Genomic DNA, 12,076 nt, shown 5'->3' on the forward strand with positions numbered 1-12,076 from the left:
ATTGACTTTCATTACCAGGAAGTAGCGGGAGTATACTCCTGTGCCCAGTTCATCCTTTGGAACCTTAAGCAGTGCACCCTTCTGCTGCAGAGGTGTCTTAACTTCTCTGGTTTGTGCAGAAGGAATGTCCGGTGAATTGTCCATAAACTCCAGTAAGGGCCCTGCTGGAAGAGGGATAGCACCAATTTGTCGGTCGTGACGTGTCCATTCTTCGACGAACCTTGACTGTCGTCCTGCCACAGGGGTGCTGAAGTGGGAGGACCTGGCTCTGGGCTGGTCATGCTGGTTTGCCGGACTGGGCCCTAAATTGGGGAGGAGCCACTGCGTTGCTGCAAACTGACCATTTCCTGTACTGGTACACCCGATGAGTACGGGGTTTTGGATGAGGAAGACTGGCACGTGGTGCAGCTATCCCGCAAAAACCTGCCAAAGCATCCTTTTACTGAACAAAAGGAATAGCGCCTTTGTTGTAGCGTACCCAAGGAGTGAGCGGTTCTTGTGTCTGTTTTTATGGACTGTAAGGCCTCATCCACCTTCTTCCCAAAAATGGCAGATCCCTCTGGACTGGACACCGGGTCAAAAAATCTGTGGCCTTGAGCCAACCCTGCCTACATATAACCACTCCATTCCCAAGCTGGCAAAAACTAGCGTCGGCAATGTCCAGAGACCGTGATGGCATGGTCAAGATGCCAACTCGTCTTCATGGAAAATGTCCATGGCCCCCTGCTTTTTGTCATCTGGCAGGAACTCCAGCAAGGGACCCAACTTGTACCACAGCTTGTGAGCAGTCATGGCTGCAGTGGTAACGATCTTATCGAAGGCGCCAAGGAGTTTACCTTCTTTGTCTGGGGGACCAAGCAGGACGAAGGGTTAGCCAACCTTAGCCTGGCAACCATTGAGACAATGGAGTCTGGTGTGGGTTGGGTGCATAGGCAGCACTTTCTGGGGCTCTGTACGTCAAACCAGTCTTAGCCGTGGCAGTTTCAGGAGGTGGCAAGATGATTAGGTCATCCTCCGACGTCTTCCAACAGCGGGATCAACATGAAATCCTGCTCACTGCACTGGAACAGCACACTCCTTTCGTTGCTCCTCCAGGGCAAAGCCCAACATTGCGGCCGCCCTGGACATGAGCGCATGCAATGCCCCTACTTCATCAGGGGGTGAGTCCAAGTGGAACGTCATTTGGTTTACCATCAGCTTTGATGCAATCATCCAATTCATCTGTGCGGGTTGTGTGTGGAGACCCAGTCAAGGTATCTGTCTATTCCAGTATCCGACAGCCTCTGCAGTGCTGACTGATGCTTACCCTTTCTCTGGGGCTCGAGGGGGGGAGAAGTGAGGTTATCCACTTCCTTGTAAGGTCCAGGGACTCCTGGGTGAGGTCGCCCGATAGTTTCAGTAACTGGGGCTGGTGCAGGCAGCAGTTGTTGCAAGGTCACCACCAGAGTGGTTAAAATGTCCAGCGACATGTCTCTTTGTGGAGGCAGCGAGTGCTCTCGTAGGTTGATGGCTTGAGCTGAATGCAGAGGGAGGGGGTGTGGGGGACTAAACATGGTAGCCTGATCAGGCGTCCCTCACCCTGCGGTGAACTTCTGGGAGGCGATGCCCGTGTACTGGCAACAACAGCGGTGTCATGATGGCCTCTTTGTCCACATCTGATTGGGATAGATTTGGCTTCAACACCACAATACCACCCAGTATCAAGGCCAACCCAAGGTTTGCGAATGATGCCCATGGACGGCCATTAATGCAGGCACTGTGTGCTTGTCTGTAGCCACCAACACCGGTTGTCGAAAAACTTTTTGTGGAAAAGCAGCTACATTTGTATTTTATTCATCGAAAAGTTGAAGAGATGATTTTAGAGGACTCCCTATACTAACGTGCGGTAAATAATATGAAGATGGCCGACAGGGGAGGGATTAAGGGACAAATTCTTATTGGCTGCATGCAGTATGACCCAAAATGACTATGATCGAGCAAAAAAGTGAATGAAAGTTTTCAGTTTAAGTTTAAACTGCTCTGTTATCAAGGATTTAACAGGGAATATTCACAGCATGTGAATATATGAAAGATCCAATGCTGGAGAACCCCCAAGACTGTTGCATTTAGCCCCTAGGAACAGCACGTTCTAAAATGGCGTTAAGTAGGACTTCGGATAATTGATGGAGAATTCCAGATCCGTTAGCAGCTGGATGGTCGTCTGTGTCTCCAACGGCTAACTCATGAGCTGGGCCGGATGAGCCAGTCAAGTATGGGTATCCCCCGCAGACGGGCCGCTACAAGTGCCAGGTACTTCATGAACACCCTGAGGGCCAACTTCCATCCGAAAGGAAAGGCCTTGAACTGGTAGTGCCGTCCCTGCACTACGAAGCATAGAAACTTTTGGTGGTTCTTGCGACTGGGGACGAGGAAGCTGGCGTCCTCCAGATCCAGTGACGTCAAGAAGTCTCCTTTTTCCAGTTAGCCGAGCATGTGCCGCAACGTGACCATCCTGAATTTTTGGTACTTGTCGCAGGTCCAGAATGGGCCTCCAGCCCCTGGTCTTTTTGACTAAAAAGTACCTGTAATAGACGCCGGAGACCCGAGTGGTCTGTGTAACAGCTCTTTCGCGCATTTCGTAGCATGGCCCATACCGTTGAGGGATGTGCTGCTCCTGCCGGGCCAACTGAGGTATCCGCAGATAGATGTGTTGAAACTCCAGGGTAGGTCCTTGGGCTAGAGCGTCCGGCACTCATCTGTCATTCGTTATCTTTTCCCACTCGCTGACACATCCCGTCAGCAGGCCTTCCACCGGGGTGCAACGTCCTGGCCGGGTTCATGCCTGCTTTGGTGCCAGCGTCCTCTGCCTTGCAGGAGACTGCACTGCTGGCCTCTACCATAGGCCTGGTAACGTCCTCTGTAGGCTTCTTGAGTTGTGGATCTTGAAGGTTGGCTGTACGACGAAGAATAAACTTTTGATAACCTGCGCGACTTTCCTCTGGAAGAGCGAAAGGAAGAACAGTGCTGCTGGAGCATGCCCATGGAACAGGCCGTCTGTATCCGCTTTGATGGCCTGCAGGGAGTCGACAACCTCCCCAAAAAGGTCATCTCAATCAAAAGGCATGGCCAGCACCCTCACCTGGACATCCTGGCGGACATTCGTGGCCTTCAACCAGCCCCTGGCGAAGGCAGACAGTTTTCCATCTGCCGAAAGCCCTGTGTCAGCAATGTCCAACGCCACTGTGATGGCATGATCCGACACCACCTCTCCCTTCTGGAAGAGGGCGATCGCCTCCATCCTCTTGTTGTCGGGGAAAAACTCCAGAATTGGGTCCAACTTGTACTGCAGCTCCCTGTCGTACCGGGCTAGGATTGCCATTGCATTGGTCGCCTTGATGGTGGACGCTGCAGTGTAAATGACCTTCCTTCCTAGGGTGCCCATCTTCTTCGCCTCGCTGTCCGGAGGTACTGAAGACTAGGATGGGTTAGCTGACTGTTCCTTTGCTGCCACTGCCGAAGCAACCGAATCCAGCAATGGCTGCGACCTCAGGCACTTAGCCTATCCTGTTTGGCTGAAGCCGTGCAAGTTTAAGAGGGCCAGGCCCTACTCCCACATCGTCCAGAAGGGGCAGTGCCATGGTCTTCCTCTTGGCCTTGCGCCTCTCGTACAGGAAACCCTCCTTCTTGGATTCTTCTGGCACAAGCTGAAAAAGCGGAGGCTTTGGCAACCATGAAATAGAACAAAAAGACCTGATCCGGTGGGATGCCCTCGGCTGCGGAGACCCGCCAGCTGAGAGGATATAATCGTCGTCCGTCACCGCTGTATCCATCCTGTGTCCATGAGCGCGGATGTGGGGGCTGAAACAGGGGCATCTGATGACTCTTCCTCTTTGCTGGAGGCTGATCGGAGGGCCATAGGAACCAGGCCCTGGGGAATCCTCTTCTGGATTTGACACCAAAGTGTGGAGGGTTGACAGGATGTCCAGGGATACATCCCTAGGCTGAGCTGGCGTGATCAGAAACACTAAGCCCCATGCCATTGTTGCGGGTGTTGCAGTCATCCTCCTTCAAGTCCTTGTGGACCGTGTGCAAGGACTACTGGTCCTCGTCTTCTATGGGCGAAACTTCCATGACCTGGGATATAGCCTGGTTACTGCCGTGGCTTCTCACCTCGGAGGCAGGGACACCTTCAGCGCTCTGGGTGTTACCTTTACAGGGTCAGTCCCTGTCGCCTTTGTGAGACTTCTCATGCACCGCTTGGGCTTTTTTTTTTTAGCAGTACGGCAGTCTTCTCCTCTGTCCCTGGCTTCTCATGCAACTTAACTGGGTTGGAATATTTCCTTTTTGAGGAGAAGCTCGAACGATGGTTGGCGATAAAGGCGGATGGCAATCGCGCCCTGGCCATTGCGGGACCAGCGCGCAGAGTACCTGATGGAACCAGACTTGCAGTGCTTGGCCTTGTCCAGGGCCCCCACAGATGAGGTGCCCTCAAATGACTTAGAAGCCCGCTACTCGGACCAGCAGGTCCTCGGTGGGGCATGACCCTGCTCGGAGCACAGGGAAGAGGCCTTGGCGTTCAGCACGCCACCAGTCTATTGTGCCAATTCTTCATCTTATTGGAGAAGCCGAGGCAGATCTCACTCTCCTTCCTTGTGGTCTGGATGAAGAGAGATGAGGTGTTTGTCATCTACAAACACGATCCTTAGCCCGCACTTGGTGCAGGGCCTCAAGAGGGATCTTCCTTCCTTAATCATGGTCAGAGGGTGCGAAGTAGGCCCAATGGCCTTCGAAGAAACTAAGATTATCTTTGCCCTTGACGGGTGCTGAAATCACTGACAATGGATCCCCGCTGTCGGCAGTTGGTGAAAAGAGCACACAAAAATAGAGTATGCTAATCTTGGATCCAAAAGCAATGTCTGGCTAACAATTTTGAGCAACATATTTAGTTGAGCGATAGCCGGTCAGATAGCACAGCGAGCCAAGCGCTCACCCCAGATATCTATGCGCAGCCTGCTCTGGCAGGTTCGAGTCCCAGCAGGATCAACTCAGCCTTTTGTGAAAGGTAGTCTGTGTATTGCACTTGGGGGGTGCAGCCTCTGTGTTGCAAGGGAATCCAACATGATATGATCCATTTTATTTGTATTGCGCTCGTACACAAATGTTTCAGAACGCGACAAAGCAAAGGGAGGGGAACAAGGGAGAACAAAAAAATAAATAATAAAAATGATCTTACTAGGTCTAGTGACATTAAGAACGCGCAAGTGCATGGAGAAGGGAAAAGGGGGAAGTGGGAGAAGTGGAAAGTGCAGAACAGGATAGAACAAAATAAGTGAAATAAATACAGGCAATAAAAAGGTGGTAGTGCGGCCAGCAAGCGCATGATTGGTCAGATGGGGTATATCTGATAAGTGCAGAAGAAAGGTGGGGGACTGTATGGATACAGATCCCCAGTGCAGTGGGTGGCCCGGAGGCAGGGTGAGCAGGTACCTGGGCCAGAAGAACAGAGGGTGGCCAGGTGCCCGGTGCCAAGAAGAGGCAAAGGAAGAAGCAAAGAGCAAGGTCTTGAGGTGCTTCCGGAACCAGAGATGATTCTCCTCAAGTTTCAAGGTGGCAGGGAGGCTGTTCCAAAGGGAGGCCCCCAGCTGAAGACAGATCTACCCCCAGCTCGTTACTTTGAAAAACGACAGACCCTTAGTGAATTTTAAGTAGAGGAGCGAAGGGCATGGGAGGGGAGTTATTTAGAGTGATAGTTGAAGGTATTTTGGACCCAGGCCCCAGAAAGCCTTGTGGACAATGCAGAGGGTTTTACATTTAATCTTTGCATCCACTGGGAGCCAATGAAGGGATTTCAGAGCTGGAGCGATGCGATCCCATGGCTTGAGACCAAGGACAAGTCTTGCCGTCCTGTTCTGGATTAGTTGTAGAGGGCCGAGAGTGGAGGCAGGTAGATTTAGAAAGAATCTGTTAGTAGTCCAACCTGGGGAGAACCAGAGCTTGGGAGACAGCAAGTTTCTGAGGCAAGGGGAGGAAAGGGAGAGTACCTCTGAGCAGGTGAAGTAAGAAGTTTGCCTTTTTTTTTATATAGACGATAGAGGGCGGAGAAGGAAAGTGTGGAGTCAAAGATGACTGAGGTTCTTAGCCTCGCAGGTAGGGGTAGGAGGAGGGGCAAGTGAGGCCTACCAGAGAGTGAGGGGAAAGGATGGTGAACCGATGAGGAGGATCTCGGTCTTGTTGGCATTTAGACAAAGATCACTGGCAGTACCCAATTTTGAAAACTTTGAATGCACTTAGAAGAACGGTGACGGTTAGGTTAGCCTACGCGAAACAAGTTAGTCTATGCACAACAACTTGTAGCAAAGGTATTGCACTTAGAAGAGCATAGAGTAGACAATGTACTAACAAACCCTGCTCCTCTCAACCAAATGCCACACACGCCTAATCAACCAGACCACACATTTGCAAACTACATACAAGCTCCAACCCTGGGCCTTGCCACTCTGGACACAAGCCAGTGCACACAATCAAACCCACTCAGAAAACCTACTTACACAGCACACAAGTTCCTCCTGATATCGCAAGCATCAACATAAGAACAATTTCTATCCTATCGCTCACAAGCCATGCCCGCCCCCTTTCTTACAGAGCCACATGAGCGCCTGGAGACTGTCAATGGCAAAGGTGCACGGTAGAAGACAACTTGACATAATGTAAATTAGCATATGGATTTGTTATAATAAATGTTTATATTGTATGAAAAGTTTGATAAAATAAGTCGCCCAATAAAAACAAATCCAAACCAAAAACCCACAAATTAAACTTAATTTTCCTCACACAACTCTTGAGAGCTAAACTCCTAAACGGTACGCCAAGAATGTGTGTGGTGATCAGGGTGGAACCGGTCAGTCAGCCAAGTTAGTGACTGATGGGGCAGCACAATCACAACGCGCAAGAAAAAAAAGCATTAATGTTTTAAGATACGAGGCCAGGTTTTAAAACGCTAAAAATGTAATTTTCGAACTAAGGATTATCTGAGCCAACCGTGCCGGCAAACGTTGTTGCCCATCTAACGAAATCCGGTATTGGCGATGTCCGTAGCTACTGTGATGGCATGATCTGACGCCAGCTCGCCTACTTGGAGGATTTCCAGAGCTTCTGCCCTTTTGTCATCCGGGAGGAAGTCCAGGATAGGGTCAATCTTGAACCACAGCTCCCTATCATAGCAGGCCACGATTGCAAGGGCGTTGGCCGCCTTGATGGTCCTCGCTGCCGACGAGATGACTCGACGTCCCATGGCGTCTAGCTTCTTTCCCTCGCTGTCCAGCAGGGAAGTGGAGGATGACGCAGTCGCCCCTGCCGCTTTCTTCTCGGCTGCCACGGAGACTACAGAAAACGGGGTCGTTTCCGCCCTGAGGCACATATGAGCGGAGTCCGGGACCTGGTACTTCTTCTCGTACAGGTCTCTCTTCTCAGGGGCCGTGGACGGGTACTTCAAAAGGGACAGTCCTTCATCCCATATGTCGTCCAACAGCGGGACAGAGTACCGTTTTCCTCTTGGCTTCCTGTCATTGGTAAAGAAATCCCTCTTTCTTCTGTTCCTCGGGGCACAGCTAGAAAAGCTCTGAGGCCCTGGCGATCATGGCGTGAAAGGAGCCAATTTTGTCGGAGGGAGTGGGAGGGGCGGTCACCCGGGCAGGTGACAGAAGATCCATTCCGTCACCACTGGCAGTCCCCGTCGTCTCTGTGTAACGCTCATCTGATATCCACAGGTACGCCAATCAGCCTGACCACTTGCGATCTCAAACCCCTCCCTGGGACGGTGTTCGGCCGAGGATCGGGCCTGAAATACAGGAATTTCAGGTTTAATCTTACTGTCTCCTGTTGCTTGGATCCACCTCCCTTGTGGACACAACTTTCCCCCCTTAGTTCTCTCCTCACCTTGCTTTCTTGTATGATGCACTCTACGTCCTGCCTCTCGGTGCAGGGGTACGTTGTTGGTGTGGCCACGCCACAACCTAGTTGCTTCACTGGTGCAGGCCCTAAGAGCCCAGACCTGCTGTGACTCCTGTTCGTCAAGGTAAGTTTGCTGGTTTTTTGTAGTTTGTCCTTTTATTTCCAATTGCCCGTTAATGTTTCTCCTTCTTCCTCTAGTTGCAGGAAGTGCTCATTGGTGATGTGGTGCTGCTTGGGGGCTGAACACGAGACGGTAAGAGAAAGCGCGATGCGCGGCGCAATTTGCCTTTTCTTGTGCTGACCTGTCTCGCTTACTTGCAGGCCGCTGCAATGTGCCAGAATGGTTGCTGGCTGAGAAAATAGTGAGAAGCGATTATGCGTAGCACACGGCACCTTCTTGACTGTGTGCTAATCTGCATTTCCCCTCTTTTGCAAGTCGTTATGGCCCAGAATGGATGTTGACCAAGAGCGCCTCGAACCCAGGTAAGCGTGCGATTGTTTTAGCTATTATTGAAATATAAACGCTTACTAATGCTGTTTCGTTCATTCCTTTCTCAGGTTGCGGCGTTGTCGAAGATTGAGGGGACGTCGCCAAGATGCTGTGTTCTCTGGACCAAAAGAGCAGTGGATGGCGAGCAGGATTCACTCACAGTTAAGTTGTTATACTGATGTTCTTGTTCTTTCAGGTATGCGGCTCCGGAAAGGCAGGCGAAGATCCGACCAGAACGTGGTGAGCGTCACGCTGCAGAGCGCAGAGTAACGTGAAGTGTGTTTCTTTGCCCAGGCGTGGTTTGTATAACCCCCCCCAGGTATCATTAAGCCTGACCACACCTAAAACACTAGACCGCATAGCACGTTTCATTGAACTGAGCCATGCAGGGGCTTCCATGTTGTGCAAAGTCCATTGCCAAGTCCAGTCCTCAGGTTTTCCTCACTTTATATAGGAGCCTAGCGCCAAAGGAGCCAGGACTGACTTCAGGAGAGTCTTGGATGAGATGGCAAGGCCTTTAAGGCCATGATGGAGGGTCGTAGCTTAGCCCCAATGCCTTGCCTATTAGGACCAGGGGCAGGGGTCAGGGTCACGACACTCCATCCCTCGGCGAAGGGGATGGGGTGAAGGCTGGAGGGGGTGGGGGAGGATGGACTCTCCTCCGCTGGCTCGGCGGGCTCCCCGACGGTCCAGGCGCCGCTGTATCGACCGCTGGGGGGTAAGGGCAACCTTGTCATTATCTCTGTACACAGGGTCTGCAAAACCATCAAGATTGCTCCCGAGTTATCCTGTGGCGTAGGCATCGGTTGCGACAGGAGCGTCGGCTGGGGTCCTCCGTTTCCTCCATGGCTCCTCATCGGCTCCACCATCGCCCTCTACGTCCGCCTCGTCGGGATCCTTCCCGTAGGTCCTGACCGCCTCGAACTTCTTGTCCAGGATAGCTTTGACGCCAGCCAGCTCATCCTCGGAGGAGGTTTCCGAGTCCGTTATGGCTACCGTGCCCCCCACCCCCCCTCTTTCTCGAACTGGGGTTTCACTGGGTCTTCTCGATTGGCTGAAAAGAGGATTCCTCTGGGGTGGCAGAGACACTCTAGGTCCGTAGGTCATCTCAACTGGGATAGCCTCCGCCGGCTTCGCCAGGGCTGCAACGACTCCTTCAATCGAGGCCTTAGCCAGGTGAATCAGGGCCTTCACGACCTTGGGCACACCTGAGGCCTTCACCTTAGGGGGGAGGGTCACTGCCTCGCTCCCCCTTGGCTTTCTCTGTCGGGATCGACCGGGGCTTCTCCCAAAGCTTACCCGGGTTCTCCAACTTCCTTTTCACCAAGCCTGAGCATTGGCCCGTGGATGATGGCGTCAGTGACCTCACGCCCTGCCTGGCAGCCGAGGAGCCCAACCCAATGGCGCTCTCGGTGCCCGCAGACATTGCTTTGCCTTTAGTTGGGCCCCTGTCGCTGGAGCGCCCTCAAAGGTCTTAGAAGACCACTCGGACTTCTTCTCAGCTGCTGCTGGGCTCTTCGCCTCCAGCCAGTTGGCGAGTCAAGTACGACGGTCCTTCATGGTCCGGGCGGACATGTTATTGCAGAACGCAGAGTCCTCCTCCACGTGCGAGTCAGGTTGTAGGCAGTAGAGGCACTGTGAGTGCTCGCCCACCTTAAAGATGTTCTGCAGTCCACATCTTGGATAGTTCCTAAACAGTTTGGATCCAGTAGGTGTCGAATATCCCTCGTCATGGGCCATGCCCAAATCATGGTAAGCCTCAAAGGTCTTCCAGAATCCTCCAAGAAGTGTAATCCGATGAAAATTCACCCTTGAGGGGCATAGAAATTTCTGAAACAGGTCCCCGTTGATCGGAAGAATCGGTGGAGCTTGAGGCTCGAATTGACTGAAAAAATAAGAGTAAACAATACAAGCTCGAGAGCTACAGCACAGGGACTCCCAACACTGGAACGTGCAGTAAAAATCTGAAGATGGCTCCCAGATATGGGGCTTAGGTAGAGGGCAGTCATTGGCTGGGGGCATTATGTCCCAGAGACCAGTGATTGGTTAATAGTAGAAGGACAGTACAGAAACGAAACAAACTGATTTTTTCTTTACCGAGGATTCCCAGCCCGACAGGGAATATTCATGAGCATGCGAATCCATGCCAGACCCCATGCTGGAAAAGGCTAGGACCAATGGCCTAGCATTCCCTATGGAGTGGGCCACCCATGTATAGGGTTACACCAACCAACCTCGCAGGTTTTTACTGTATGCAATGACAGGTGACGTCGGGCGCTGTTTTAGCGTACTGCACACACCTATTTTGGCAGAACGTTCAGTGGCAGCAGAAATCTTTGCTGATGCACTTCTATTTTGTAGCAATAAGGAACAAGTTACTTACCTGTAACTGTTGTTCTCCAGCATGGGTCTGGCATGAATTCACATGCTCATGAATATTCCCCGTTGTCAGGCCGGGAATCCTCGGTATAGAAAAAAAATCAGTATCAGTTTCGTTTCTGATCTGTCTTTCTCAGTAGTAACCAATCACTGGTCTCTGGGTCATACTGCCCCCAGCCAATGACTGCCCTCTCCCTAAGCCCCGCCTCTGGCAGCCATCCTCAGATTTGGTAGCACGTAAAGTGGCAGTATGACCAAGTGAAGAGCCGCAGAGGGGTAGGCGGGAGGGTTCGAATGTGAATCCATGCCAGACCCATGCTGGAGAACAGTTACAGGTAAGTAACTTGTTCCTTTTCCAGCATTGGGTCTGGCATGGATTCACATGCTCATGAATTCAAGAATACATAGCAGTATACACATGCACATCCACGGGAGGTGGCAACAGGCTCAACATTAAGCATCACTTACCTCCTCACCAGGCTCACCTTAAGCGAACAGGTTGCGCAGCACTGCTTGGCCGACCCTGGACTCCTCCCTGGAGTCCCGATCGACACAGTAGAATCTAGTGAAGGTGTGCGTGGACCTCCACGTCGCAGCCCTGCAGATGACGAGCAGGGGCACACCAGAAAGGAACACCGTGGTAGCAGCGATCGCTCCGGTCGCGTGGGCTCTCGGGCAGCGGTCGGTTTGCCAACCGGTGAGTGCATGATGCAGCCAAAGAGCCATCTGGAAATGGAAGCCTTCGAGAGAGCCTTCCCTTGATTCACAGGTCCAAAGTTTACAAACAAGTGTGATGTCTTCCGAAAACTCTTCGTGCAGTCCATGTAGAACTTCAGCGCTCTAGCTACGTCCAGCGAGTGCAGAGTCCTCTCAGCCGGTGACGAAGGCGACGGGAAGAAAACTGGCAACACCAAGGGTTCGTTGAGGTGGAAGTCTGACGGCACCGTGGGCATGAAGGAGGGGTGCGTCCTAAGCACCACCCTTGTGTCGTGAAAAGTCAAGTATGGTGGCTTGCAAGATAGGGCCTGGATCTCTCCCACTCGTCGTGCGGAGGTGATGGCCACGAGAAAAGCTGTCTTCCACGACAGAAACTTCAACGGTGCAGAATGCATAGGCTCAAATGGAGCCCCCCCCATGAGCCTGGTCAGCACAACGTCGAGCTCCCACGCCAGGGCAGGGGCCTTCACCAGCAGGAATGATCAGAACAATCCTTTCATAAATTCCTTCACCAGCCGATGAGACCACAAGGACGCCCATCCCCATAGTCCTGGTGTATCG

The sequence above is a fragment of the Ambystoma mexicanum genome, chromosome 5p, assembly GCF_040938575.1.
Source record: "Ambystoma mexicanum isolate Mex_15411 chromosome 5p, UKY_AmexF1_1, whole genome shotgun sequence".
NCBI classification, from domain to species: Eukaryota; Metazoa; Chordata; class Amphibia; order Caudata; family Ambystomatidae; genus Ambystoma; species Ambystoma mexicanum.